Raw genomic sequence first — 13,381 nt, forward strand, 5'->3', positions numbered from 1 at the left:
ATGATATTGTGCACATGTGGTACAGAATCCCAGTTCTTCCCTTTATTGGAAGTATGACCTAATTCATTTCACTTAATCTTACCAAGTCTTATTTTTCTCATCTGACATCAGACTAATAGAATCTTCCACCCTCACTTGCCCAGTCTACCTGAGAGTCAAGAAAATAATTAACATAAAAATTTATTTTAATATCAAACCTTCTTTCTTTTGGATTCATAAAAATATTTATTCATTTAACATTCATGAACCAAAAGTTTGATTTAGGCATAAACTACAGTTTACAGAGTAAATAAAAAACTGGAGACAGCCTTTATTCCTAGTCAGGAGTGTTACAAAGGAAGATCACTATTTTTTTTTTTTCTGTTTACATAAAAGGCTTCTTACAGAGCACAGTCTTAAATAATAAACGTGCCAGTCACAAATGTTGCATGGTTGTGCTAGGAGTGGGGATAGTGTCCTTATTTCTAATCTGCTTCTAAGGACAAACACACAGTATTGAAATCTTCATCCATAAAAGAATATTTTCCAGGAAATGTTTTCTAGGATTAATGGGAGCATGGAAAAGAAGAGATCCGTCACTCCATTGAGTAGATTGCATAGGTACATGTCTTCCATGTAAAGACATCTTTCTATGTGATTCTTTAGGTAGAGTAGTGAGTTCATATTTAGGGGAAACATACACATTAAAGAAAATATTTAAAGAATTGTGAAGGATATTTGTTCTACCAGGCAGCCAAATAGAGATATTTGTAGTATGTAGGTGGTAAAAGAAAGAATAAAATTAACGAAACAGGTGAAAAGAACCAAAATGTTAATCAAGTGTACATCCAAACAGCAGCATAAAGGTGACATTTAAAAACAGTGGCTAAAAGACTAATAGGGCACTATGTAAAAATGTGGATGTGTAACCGATGTGATTCTGCAATCTGTATTTGGGGTAAAATTGGGAGTTCATAACCAACTTGAATCTAATGTATGAAATATGATATGTCAAGAGCTTTGTAATGTTTTGAACAACCAATAAAAAAAAGACTAATGTAGTACATGGTGTTGAGGTACGTATTTAATTATTTAGATATAAAAATATATTTTTTCAGAATATAAAACAACATAAATACAAAGTAAACAAAAAAGTTATAAAAAAAATAAAATATAAGAAGCAATATAAGGCTTCTATAAATTTTGTAAGGAAATAATAAAACAAAGATGAAATTAGTACAATATAAAAATATAAAGATCTTATATCAGAATAATAAAAAATATTAAGATAATAAATTAACGTTTTTATCACACATTAGGTTTTAGTTATTCTCATTAAGTAGGGATTCAATTTGTTAGTATTTATGAGTCAAATTTTTTTGAATTATTTTCCTTTATTGTAATAAGAATGTTTAACACAGTATCCACCCTCTTTAAAAATTTCTGAATGCCCAATGCTACACTGCTATCTACAGACACAAAGTTGTACTTCGGGTCCTGAGAACAGAACTTACACATCTTGATCATTGAAACTCTAATCCTGTTGAGCAGCAGCCCACCATTTATCTGTCCTCCCAGCCCAAGGTAAGCACCACTCTACCTTATGTTTCTCTTATCTTTCTCTGAGTCTGGAAGTTTTAATACCTTCCTACTGGTAGAATCATGTAGTGTTGGAACTTTTGCAACTGGCTTACTTCACTTTCCTAAGTGTCTTCTAGGTTCATCTGGGATGTCACATGGGACAGAATTTACTTGTTTATTTAAGGTGGGAGTAATATTCCATTGTAGTCACGTGCATGCACATGTGTGTGCATACAACATTTTATTTATCCATTTATTCATTGATTGGAGTTATTTTTCATATATTTACTATTGTGAAAAATACTAAAATAAACACAGTACCTTCTCAAACTCATGAGTTCAGATCTTTCAAGGAAATATCCAGAAGTGGGATTAATAATCACATGTGGTTCTATTTTATTGTTATTACTAGAGAAATTGTTGAATGACATTTTATAGTACTATATCACTTTAAATATTTATATTTTCATCAATGGGCAAGGATACTAGTTATTTTTTATTAGTTCTTTTTAATTATACATAATAGTGGAATGTATTTTGACATATTATACATGGATGGAGTATACCTTCCCATTATGGTGGTTGTATATGCTGTGGAGTTACACGAGTCAGACGTACATAAACATAAAAAAGTTATGTCTGATACATTCTACTGTCTTTCCTATTGCCATAACCCCCTCACTTTCTTTCAATCCCCTTTGTCTAATATATGAACTTCTGTTCTTCCCCTCCTCCATTGTGTATTAGTATGTGCATATCTGAGAGAACATTCAGCCTTTGGTATTCTGTGATTGGCTTTTTTCACTTAACATGATTGTCTCCAGTTACATCCATTTATCACAAATGCCAATATTTTATTCTTCTTTATGGCTTAGTAATATTCCTTTGTGTATTGCTTTGTCCATTCATTTGTTGAAGGGCATCTCCAGTGGTTCTATAGCTTAGTAATTGTGAATTGAGCTGCTATGAAAATTGATATAGCTGCATCAAAATTGTATGCTGATTTTAAGTCCTTTGGGTATATGCTAAGGCATGGAATGACAGGGTAAAATGGTGGTTCTATTCCAAGTTTTCTGAAGAATCTCCATACTACTTTCCAAGTGGTTGCACCAATTTGCAATCCCACCATCAATGTACCTTTTCCCCCACATTCTCACCAACATTTATTATTACTTGTATTCTTGGTTGTTGCTACACTGGAGTAAGATGAAATATCAGTGTAGTTTTAATTTGAATTTCAATATTCCTAGTGATGTTGAATATTTTTCTATATATTTATTGACCAATCATATTTTTTCATCTTTAACATGTCTGTTCAGTTTCTTTGTGCATTTATTGATATGCTTATTTATTTATTTTTTTGGTGTTAAGTTTTTTGAGTTATTTGTATATCCTAGAGATTAATATTCTGAGATGCAAGTGGCAAAGATTTTCTCTCATTCTGTAGGCTCTCTTTTTACATTTTTTTTTTTAAATTTTTTATTGTTGGCTGTTCAAAACATTACATAGTTCTTGATATATCATATGTCACAATTTGATTCAAGTGGGTTATGAGCTCCCATTTTTACCCCATATACAGATTGCAGAATCACATCAGTTACACATCCATTGATTTACATATTGCCATACTAGTGTCTGTTGTATTCTGCTGCCTTTCCTATCCTCTACTGTCCCCCCTCCCCTCCCCTCCCCTCTTCTCTCTCTGTTCCCTCTACTGAGATTCGTTTGTCCCCCTTATATTATTTTTCCCCTTCCCCTCACTTCCTCTTGTATGTACTTTTGTATAACTCTGAGGGTCTCCTTCCATTTCCATGCATTTTCCCCTCTCTCTCCCTTTCCCTCCCACCTCTCATCCCTGTTTAATGTTAATCTTCTTCTCATGCTCTTCGACCCTACTCTGTTCTTAGTTACTCTCCTTATATCAAAGAAGACATTTGGCATTTGTTTTTTAGGGATTGGCTAGCTTCACTTAGCATAATCTGCTCTAATGCCATCCATTTCCCTGTAAATTCTATGATTTTGTCATTTTTTAATGCAGAGTAATACTCCATTGTGTATAAATGCCACATTTTTTTTATCCATTCATCCATTGAAGGGCATCTAGGTTGGTTCCACAGTCTAGCTATTGTGAATTGTGCTGCTATGAACATCGATGTAGCAGTGTCCCTGTAGCATGCTCTTTTTAGGTCTTTAGGGAATAGACTGAGAAGGGGAATAGCTGGGTCAAATGGTGGCTCCATTCCCAGCTTTCCAAGAAATCTCCATACTGCTTTCCAAATTGGCTGCACCAATTTGCAGTCCCACCAGCAATGTACAAGTGTACCCTTTTCCCCACATCCTCGCCAGCACTTGTTGTTGTTTGACTTCATAATGGCTGCCAATCTAACTGGAGTGAGATGGTATCTTAGGGTGGTTTTGATTTGCATTTCTCTGACTGCTAGAGATGGTGAGCATTTTTTCATGTACTTGTTGATTGACTGTATGTCCTCCTCTGAGAAGTGTCTGTTCAGGTCCTTGGCCCATTTGTTGATTGGGTTGTTTGTTCTCTTATTGTCTAATTTTTGGAGTTCTTTGTATACTCTGGATATTAGGGCTCTATCTGAAGTGTGAGGAGTAAAGATTTGTTCCCAGGATGTAGGCTCTCTATTTACCTCTCTTATTGTATCTTTTGCTGAGAAAAAACTTTTTAGTTTGAGTAAGTCCCATTTGTTGATTCTAGTTATTAACTTTTGTGCTATGGGTGTCCTATTGAGGAATTTGGAGCCCGACCCCACCGACTGTAGATCGTAGCCAACTTTTTCTTCTATCAGACGGCGTGTCTCTGATTTGATATCAAGCTCCTTGATCCATTTTGAATTCACTTTTGTGCATGGCGAGAGAAAGGGATTCAGTTTCATTTTGTTGCATATGGATTTCCAGTTTTCCCAGCACCATTTGTTGAAGATGCTATCCTTCCTCCATTGCATGCTTTTAGCCCCTTTATCAAATATAAGGTAGTTGTAGTTTTGTGGATTGGTTTCTGTGTCCTCTATTCTGTACCATTGGTCCACCCTCCTGTTTTGGTACCAGTACCATGCTGTTTTTGTTACTATTGCTCTGTAGTATAGTTTGAAGTCTGGTATCGCTATACCGCCTGATTCACACTTCCTGCTTAGCATTGTTTTTGCTATTCTGGGTCTTTTGTTTTTCCATATGAATTTCATGATTGCTTTCTCTATTTCTACAAGAAATGCCGTTGGGATTTTGATTGGCATTGCATTAAACCTATAGAGAACTTTTGGTAATATCGCCATTTTGTTTTTGATTGTTTTCTTTGCTGTGAAGAAGCTTTTTTTAGTTTGATACCATCCCATTTCTTAATTATTGAGTTTACTTCTTGCACTTTAGGAGTCTTTTTGAGGAATTCAGTACCTAAGTCAACATGATAGATATATGGATCTACTTTTTTCCTAATTGGCTCAGGGCCTCTGGGCTAATGCCTACATCCTTGATCCATTTTCAGTTTTGTGCAGGTTGCAAGATAGGGGTTTTATTTTATTTTGCTATATATGGATTTCCAGTTTTCCCAGCACCATTTGTTTTTGGCACCATTGTATACTGTGGGATAAATGTATTTATTTGGATTTGTTTCTGTGTTTTCTATTATGTACCATTGGCCTACATGTTGGTTCTGATGCCAATATCATGCCATTTTTGTTACTAGGGCTCTGTAGTATAACTTTAGGACCTGTATTGTGATGTCTCCAACTTCACTTTTCTTGCTGAGAATTGCTTTGGCTATTCTAAGCCTTTTATATTTCCAAGTGGATTTTATGACTATTTTTTCAATTTCTAGGAATAACATCATTGGAATTTTAGTAGTAATTTCATTAAGTCTGTATAGCACTTTTAGTAGTTCGGCCATTTTGACAATGTTAATCCTGCCTATCCAAGAACATGGGAACTCATTCCATTATGTAAGGTCTTCTTCAGCTTTTTTTTTCAATGTTCTGTATTTTTCATTGTAGACATCGTTCACCTCTTTTGTTAGTTTAATTCCCAAACGTTTTATTTTCCTTGAGGCTATTATGAATGGGATGGGTTTCTTAATTACTCTTTCAATTGATTCATGAGTGATATATAGGAATGCATTTAATTTATAGGTGTTAAATTTATATCCTGCTACTTTATTGAATTAATTTATGAGTCCTAGAAGTTTACTATTGAAGTACTTTTGGGTCTTCTAAATATGGAATTGCAAATAGTGACAGTTTTAGTTCTTCTTTTCGTGTTCATATCCTTTTAATTTCTTTCCTCTGTCTAATTGCTTTATATAGAATTTCAAGGGCTATGTTGAGTAGCAGTGGTGTCTTGATACAGTTTTTAGAAGGAATGCTTTCATTTTTGTCCACTTAGAATGATGTTAAGTGGCCTTGGGCTTATCATAGATAGCTTTTACAATGTTGAGGTATTTTCCTACTTTTCCTAGTGTTTCTAATGTTTTGAACATGAAGGGGTGCTGTATTTTGTCAAATGCTTTTTCTGAATCTATTGAGATGATTATTGTTCTTGCTTTTAAGTCTATTGATGTGATGAATTACATTTATTGATTACAGAAGTATGCTGAACCAAACTTGCATCCCAGGGATAAAGCCCACTTGATGATGGTGCACCATCTTTTTAAAATATGTTTTTATATGAGATTTGCCATTATTTTATTAAGAATTTTTGCATTTATGTTTATGAGGGATATTGGTCTGAAGTTTCCTTTCCTTGATGTGTCTTTGTCTGGTTTTGGTATCAGGGTGACATTAGTTTCATAGGATGAGTTTGGAATGGTTGTATATCCCCAGCCCTGAAATGTCATTCTTTATCTCTTCTTATTAAATTTGACTCGCAGTTCTCTTTATCTGATATAAGGATAGAAATTCCTGCTTGTTTGTGGGATCTATGTGAAGGATATATTTTTAACCATCCACTTACCTTCAGTCTGTGACTGTCTTTGCCTTTGAGGTGAGTCTCTTGTAGACAGCATACTGATGTGTCTTGTTTTTTAATCTCATCTTTTGATTAAAGAATTTAGTCCATTTACATTCAATGTTATTATTTAGAAATGATTTTTATTCCCTGTCATTTCTATTTATTTATCATTTTTTTCTTTCAATTTGTTTCTCCTTTGATTGACAAATTTTCTAGTGTAGTTCCTCTCTTTTCTGGTTTTCACTTTTATTTTTCATGTCTTCATCATAATGTATTTTATTGAGAATGTTATGTAGTGTAGGGTTTCTGGTTGTGAATTCTTTTAACTTTTGTTTTTCATGGAAGATTTCTGTTTCATCATCAATTCTGAAGCTTAATTTTGCTGGGTATAATATTTTTGGCTGGCATCCATTTTCTTTCAGAGCTTGGTATGTATTATTTGAAGCCCTCCTAACTTTGAAGGTCTGAGTTGAGAAATCAGCTGAGATCTAGACTGGTCTCCCTAAAATGTGACCTGTTCATTTTCTCTGAAAGCCTTTTAAATTACATTTTTATTCTGTATCTTAAGCATTCTCATAATAATGTGTCTTGGATAGAGCCTACAGAATGGTAGAAAATCTTTACCATATGCACCTCAGATAGAGCAATCTCTAGGATATATAAGGAACTCAAAAAACATAATACCAATAAACAAATAAATAACACAATCAATAAATGGGCTAAAGAACAACTGAACAGACATTTCACAGAAGAAGAAATACAACTCATCAACAAATATATGAAAAAAATGTTCAACATCTCTAGTAATTATAGAAATACCAATTAAAATTAATCTGAGATTCCATCTCACTCCAGTCAAAATGGTAATTATCAAGAATATAAGCAAAAAAGAAATGTTGGTGAAGATGTGGGGGAAAGGTACATGAATACATTGATGGTGGGATTGCAAATTGGTGCAACTACTTTAGAAAACAGTATGGAGATTGCTCAGAAAAGGGAGAATGGAACTACCATTTGATCCAGTTATCCTGCTCCTTGGTTTATCCCCAAAGAACTTAACATCAGCATACTACAGTGACACAGTCATATCAAATGTTTATAGTAGCTCAATTCACAATAGCTAAACTATGGAACCAACCCAGGGTCCCTTCAACAAATGAATTGATAAAGACATTATAGCATATATGCACAATGGAATATCACTTAGCCTTAAAGAAGAATAAAATTATGGCATTTGCCAGCTAATGAAAGGAACAGAAAAATATCATGCTAGGCAAAATAAACCAATCCCCCAAACCCAAAGGCTGAATGTTTTCTATTATATGCGGATGCTAATTCACAATAAGCGGGGAGGGGTAGAGTAGTGCTAGTTTGGAATACACAGAGGGGAGTTAAGGAAGGGTTGGGATTGTAGGGGTAAGAATGATAGTAGAATTAATCAGACATTGTTACCCTAAGTGCATATATTATTACATGATCTATGCAACTCTGTCATGTACAACCAGAAGAATGAGAAGTTATACTCTATTTATGATGTGTCAAAATATATTCTACTGTTATGTATAACTAATTAGAACAAATTTTAAAAAATATATGTCTTGGTGTGTGACTTTTATAATTTTTTATATCTAGTGAACCTCAAGCTTCTGTATTTATTTATCTTTTCATTCTTTAGGATTGGGAAAATTTTTCATATTATTTCATTGAAACAGTTGTGCATACCTTTAGTTTGTGTCTCTGAGCCTTTATTAATCTTGATAAATTCAGTCCTTTCAGATTATCTCTTATTTATTGGATGTTCTGTTCATGGTGTCTTAACATCTTTTTTCCAAGGTCAACTTTATTTTCAAGACTACATATTTTGTCTTCATTACCTAAAACTCTGTCTTTCAAGTGGTCTAGTCTATTGGTGGTGCTCTCCATTGAAAAAAATATGGAATATTTCTTGAATTTGCATGTCATCTTTGCACAGGTGCCATACTAATCTTCTATATATTATTCCAATTTTAGTATATGTGCTGCCACAGCAAACACAGGGTACCTGTTCTCTGCTTCCTTGCCAACACTGTTTCTTCTACTTCCTCCTCCTCCTCCTCCTCTTTCCTTTTCCTCCTCCCCTCCTCCTCCTCTGCCTCCTCCTCCTCCTCCTCCTCCTCCTTCTTCTTCTTCCTTCCTTCCTTCCTTCCTTCCTTCCTCCTCCTCCTCCTCCTCCTCTCCTCCTCCTCCTCCTCCTCTCCTCCTCCTCTCCTCCTCCTCCTCCTCCTCCTCCTTCTTTTTCCTCCTCCCCTCCTCCTCCTCTGCCGCCACCTTCCTCCTCCTCATCCTCCTCCTCCTCCTCCTCCTCTTCTCCTCCTCTCCTCCTCCTTCTCGTCCTCCTCCTTCTTTTTCTCCTTTTCCTCCTCCTCCTTTTGATAATACCTAGGCTAACGGGATTGCAGTGATATCTCAGTAAAGTTTTGGTTTATATCTCCATGAATGATTATTAATGTTTTGCATATTTTTATATATTTGTTGTCCTTTTTATGTCTTCTTTGGAAAAAATTGTGTATTTAAATTCTTTGTTTACTTTTTAAGCAGGTTACTGTTTGTTTGTTTTCCTCCTGTGTTAGTAGAGTTCCTTGTATATTTTAAGAGGTAATAAGATATATGGCAACATTCTTCAGCAAAAATGCACCAATCAATGTAAAATCAATACAGAAAAGATGATTCATTTTTTTTCAAAAAGAGGGTGGAATGAAGGAAGGGAACAACAAAAAAAAAGGCAAATGTACCAAAATGGCTTTTTAAAAAATATTATCATATATTTTTGAATGGGAGATACCCATGAAAACTAACATGTTTGATTTGAATGAGTTTTATGATACAAGATTTCAGGAAAAATAGAAATTGGAGATATAATAGGGATGATTTTGATTCAGTTATTCTGATTTAAGAGTTTTAGCCACAGTTTATCACAGATCTGCTCTGTTGAATATGAGTTTTTATTCAGGTTTTTTTTTCTAATATACAAAAATAGAAAAAAAAAACTTACGTATTTACTGTATAAGGTCTTGCAGAGCTAGGATATATTCTTAGGTTTGATATCTGAATATCTATGTACAAAGGAATAATATGATAATGTTAGTGGAGAAGATTGTAAGCAAGGGTATTCATTTTACTTTTAAGAATTGATTTGGATTTACTAAGATAGTAAAGATAGACAAAAATTTATACATATAAAGGGCTAATAGTAAAACTTAGTATGAAGTGTTGTTGTATATTACCATAAATGAACATACAAATTAACTCTATTGATGTTCATATAAAATTTAGTAGAGATAATATTTAACTAGATCCAATAATATATTTAGTAACCTTTTTTAATCTGTGATGAATTTTACCATGTTGATGATTAAAACCTTTATGGTAGATAGAATTCTATAATAAGGCATGCATTATGAAAAGAAAAAAACATCCCAATTGAAAGAAAATCAGCTCATGGAATTTTTTTTTAACCAAATTCATCTACCTGAAATGCATCACCATAGCAACAAATGAACCTAGCCTGTCCACTGTTGGCTTTGTTGACTTAGAAATATTTACAAATGTGACATTTTCCTTTGCCAAATTAGGCTAACACTAATCATCCTGACATAATTCATATGACTATAGTACTTTAAAAATTGCAAGTGTATACAGGAATTATCTATTGTTATTCTCACAAAAATTCCTGTGTCGTGGGCTGGGTTGATGGCCCCACTCCTACTCAAACATAAATAAATGTTCAGAGTACATAGTAGACAACTGATATCACAGTGATAAAAAATGGTAAAAAATTGAACATCTCCATTTTCCATTAATCATGCCAATTCCATTAATCATGGAACATTTTTCAAGATAGTTCGTCATCATTTTCTACTGTGTAAAACAATAGATAAAAATGTGTGCATGCTTGCACATGTTTGTGTGTGTGTGTGTGTGTATCTATGTTGGTTTACCACAAAGCGCTTTTAATCTAGCTGAATTCAATTGAACAAATTTTAATGAGCATGCAAATAACTTGGGAATTGTAACATTGAGTATAATCTGTTCACAGATTCTTGAAAGAAGTAGGTCCTGTCTTGCTTGAGATAATGAATGTCATCTATTGACTAACTTAATTCTTTCTAGCCTTCAATTCAAGTGAGGTTTGATGTTACATAGTTGCTTTTTCTTTAATCATGCCAGGATATTATATTAGCCTACAACTCCCACACATGTTATTTAGGACAATTCAAGTGAATTTATCTCTCTGTATATAAGCATTAGGTTCTATTCTCCCAACTTTTTTTGTTCTAATAGTAACCACTGAGATGAATTGGCCTTTTCATTAGGTTCTTCTGTGAAGACTACATTCCACCTGATAATTCATGTAAGTTACTATGAATCCAGCAGTATAGAATCCTGAACTGCTCCCCACCTTTTGTTGTTTGTTCCTGCTAGTGTCTTTCACTATGACTGCTTGCTCTTATTATATTACTAAGTCACACCATACTGGACTCCTTTTCAGTAGGCTTTGCAATGATGTTGAAGAACCATCAATCATAGCACTCACTTGATATGACCTTGGAACTCAAGTTAATGAGTGGGAAGAAGAAAACTGCAGCAATGTTTTCTTGAACCTAATAGTTGGGGCTTGAGTTCCTAGGCTCTGTATGATGACTAAGATGGTATAATATTTGAGTCACTGATTCCTGTAGCAACTGAGTTGGATCAGAAAGAGCAGTTTCCTTGTGAGTTTGCCAGTTAGGTTTTGTGAAGTCATTCCTAGGGTTTGACCCAGAACCAGTTCCTTCAGCCCTTAAAATAATTGCGTAAGTTCTTAAATGCCTCGCTATGTATTAAACAACCCAACATCTTTAAGAACATTCAGTAATAAGTATTTATTTTCTAAGTGTCTGTGATCCAGCTAGATCTGCTGATTGGGACTGGGATCTTCTCCAGGTGAATCACATGGAAGTCACATGGAGCAACTATTTAGATGAGGCATTTTCTTTTCATAACAACGTCAGGAGGGTAAAAGAACAAACCTAATTACAGAAACATAAGTCAGGCCAATGTTTGTGTTTTATCTGCTAACATCTTGTTGTCCACCAACATCAAAGAAATATCATGGCAGAGGGTCAATCTTTTGGGGGACAGGAGTGATACTGGGGATTGAACTCAGGGGCACTCAACCACTGAACCACATTCCCAGCCCTGTTTTGTATTTGATTTAGAAACAGGGTCTCCCCACGTTGCTAGAGCCCTGCTGTTGATGAGGCTGGTTTTGAACTCACGATGCTCCTGCCTCAGCCTCCTGAACCAATGGGATTACAGTTGTGTGCCACTGCACTGGCCCAGAGGGTCAATCTTTATTATCTTTATAATATAGAGAGTGAAGGGTCCATCATGTAGTCCTGTAAATTTATTTTAATGACCTGGGTAGAGTGGTTTAAATCTCTGTAACAGAGCCTTAAATAAGGAACACTTTATGACCTCTTGTAAGTTCACTACGTATTGAAGATTCTATTATAACTCCAGTCTCATCAATTTACACATAAAATAATGTCCCTTTTTGAGTAAGAGATACAAGAGTGGATTTAACACCAAGAACAAAGACAATGTATTTGGAGACACATTGTATTCGTGGAAAACATTTAGGATCCCCTCAATGGGAGCCCTTGGGTAACTAATGCAGCAAGTATACGTTTTTCTTCTCAGTCTTCTTTCTTGATGATTTGAGCTACTAACCCCTGACAGCACGAAAATGTACTGAAAATTTTGTTTCCTAGGTCATAACCCCATCTGAATCTGGCTGTTTCCACCTTTTTTGCTGGATTGCTCCCAGCATACCACCCAGTCAGGAATACACTGATTGCAGCAGGCTAATTGAATAGTAAAATGTTAAAAGGCCACTTAAATGTCAATTTTTATGCCTTTTAGGGGTTAAGGACTGCCACTGTTGATACAGTTTCTTATGTGTCATGAGAAAGAGGTTGAGTAGGCAGCCAGGGGAAATTACTTCTAAGGAAAATGGTATTGTCTTTCCTCTCTGAAACTATATATATATATATATATATATATATATATATATATATATATATATATATATTAAAAAATGTGCACAGAGTGGCAAAAGGGGAAATAATACAAAGGAGATATGTGTCATATAAAAAAAAAAGTATTGAGGGTCTTTGTCTTTTGTTACCTAGGAGTACACAGAGATGACATCCATCACAATTCCTTCTCTCTTATCTCTCTTTCTTCACCCTTTCCATTTCAATTTTTAAAAGGCATTCTACACAATGATAAAGGCTGACAAACAGCAAGATACACAAATCTCCAAAAGATTCTGATCCTTTTGCTCTCTGTAGTTACTTTTGACAAATATTTCTGTTCAAAGAAGAACTGAAAATATTTATCTGAATATTTATTCAGAAAAACATTATTTGAAATATGTGATTCTTTCAGTATATTTTGAATTCTTTTTAGTATTGAATTCTTTTTAGTATAGAATTCTTTAATCAAGAATTTAGCATTCTTGATTATAGATCTTTTTAAGAATACATATATATATATATATATATATATATATATATATATATATATATATATATATATATATTAGTTAACTTGGAGATTTAAGAATATTTTCCTTAGGAATCACATTTTTTTCTTTGTGCATCTTTTCTACAACTTCTCTTTCATGGATTCCCCAAAATAGAAATTAATAGCATATCATATGTCTCTGCTTACTACTTAACAATAAATTATTCCATGTTTTTTGAATTGCCAGTGTATGGAGTTCTTTGACTATATTGTCTATAGGTTGGTTTAGATATTGTTTTAATTGTCACTGCAT

General features: G+C 34.1%; 1 non-coding gene across 1 annotated transcript; it reads right to left on the reverse strand.

The window, feature by feature from the left end:
• Positions 1–8,446: 8,446 nt before the first annotated feature.
• LOC124108524 (U6 spliceosomal RNA) lies at positions 8,447–8,553 on the reverse strand. The gene has a single exon (XR_006856705.1). It is a non-coding gene; the product is annotated as a U6 spliceosomal RNA (small nuclear RNA).
• Between the last annotated feature and the right edge of the window lie 4,828 nt (positions 8,554–13,381).

The sequence above is a fragment of the Marmota monax genome, unplaced genomic scaffold (genome assembly GCF_021218885.2).
Source record: "Marmota monax isolate L192 unplaced genomic scaffold, Marmota_monax_Labrador192_F-V1.1 WCK01_AAM20220418_F8-fsc00443, whole genome shotgun sequence".
NCBI lineage: Eukaryota > Metazoa > Chordata > Mammalia > Rodentia > Sciuridae > Marmota > Marmota monax.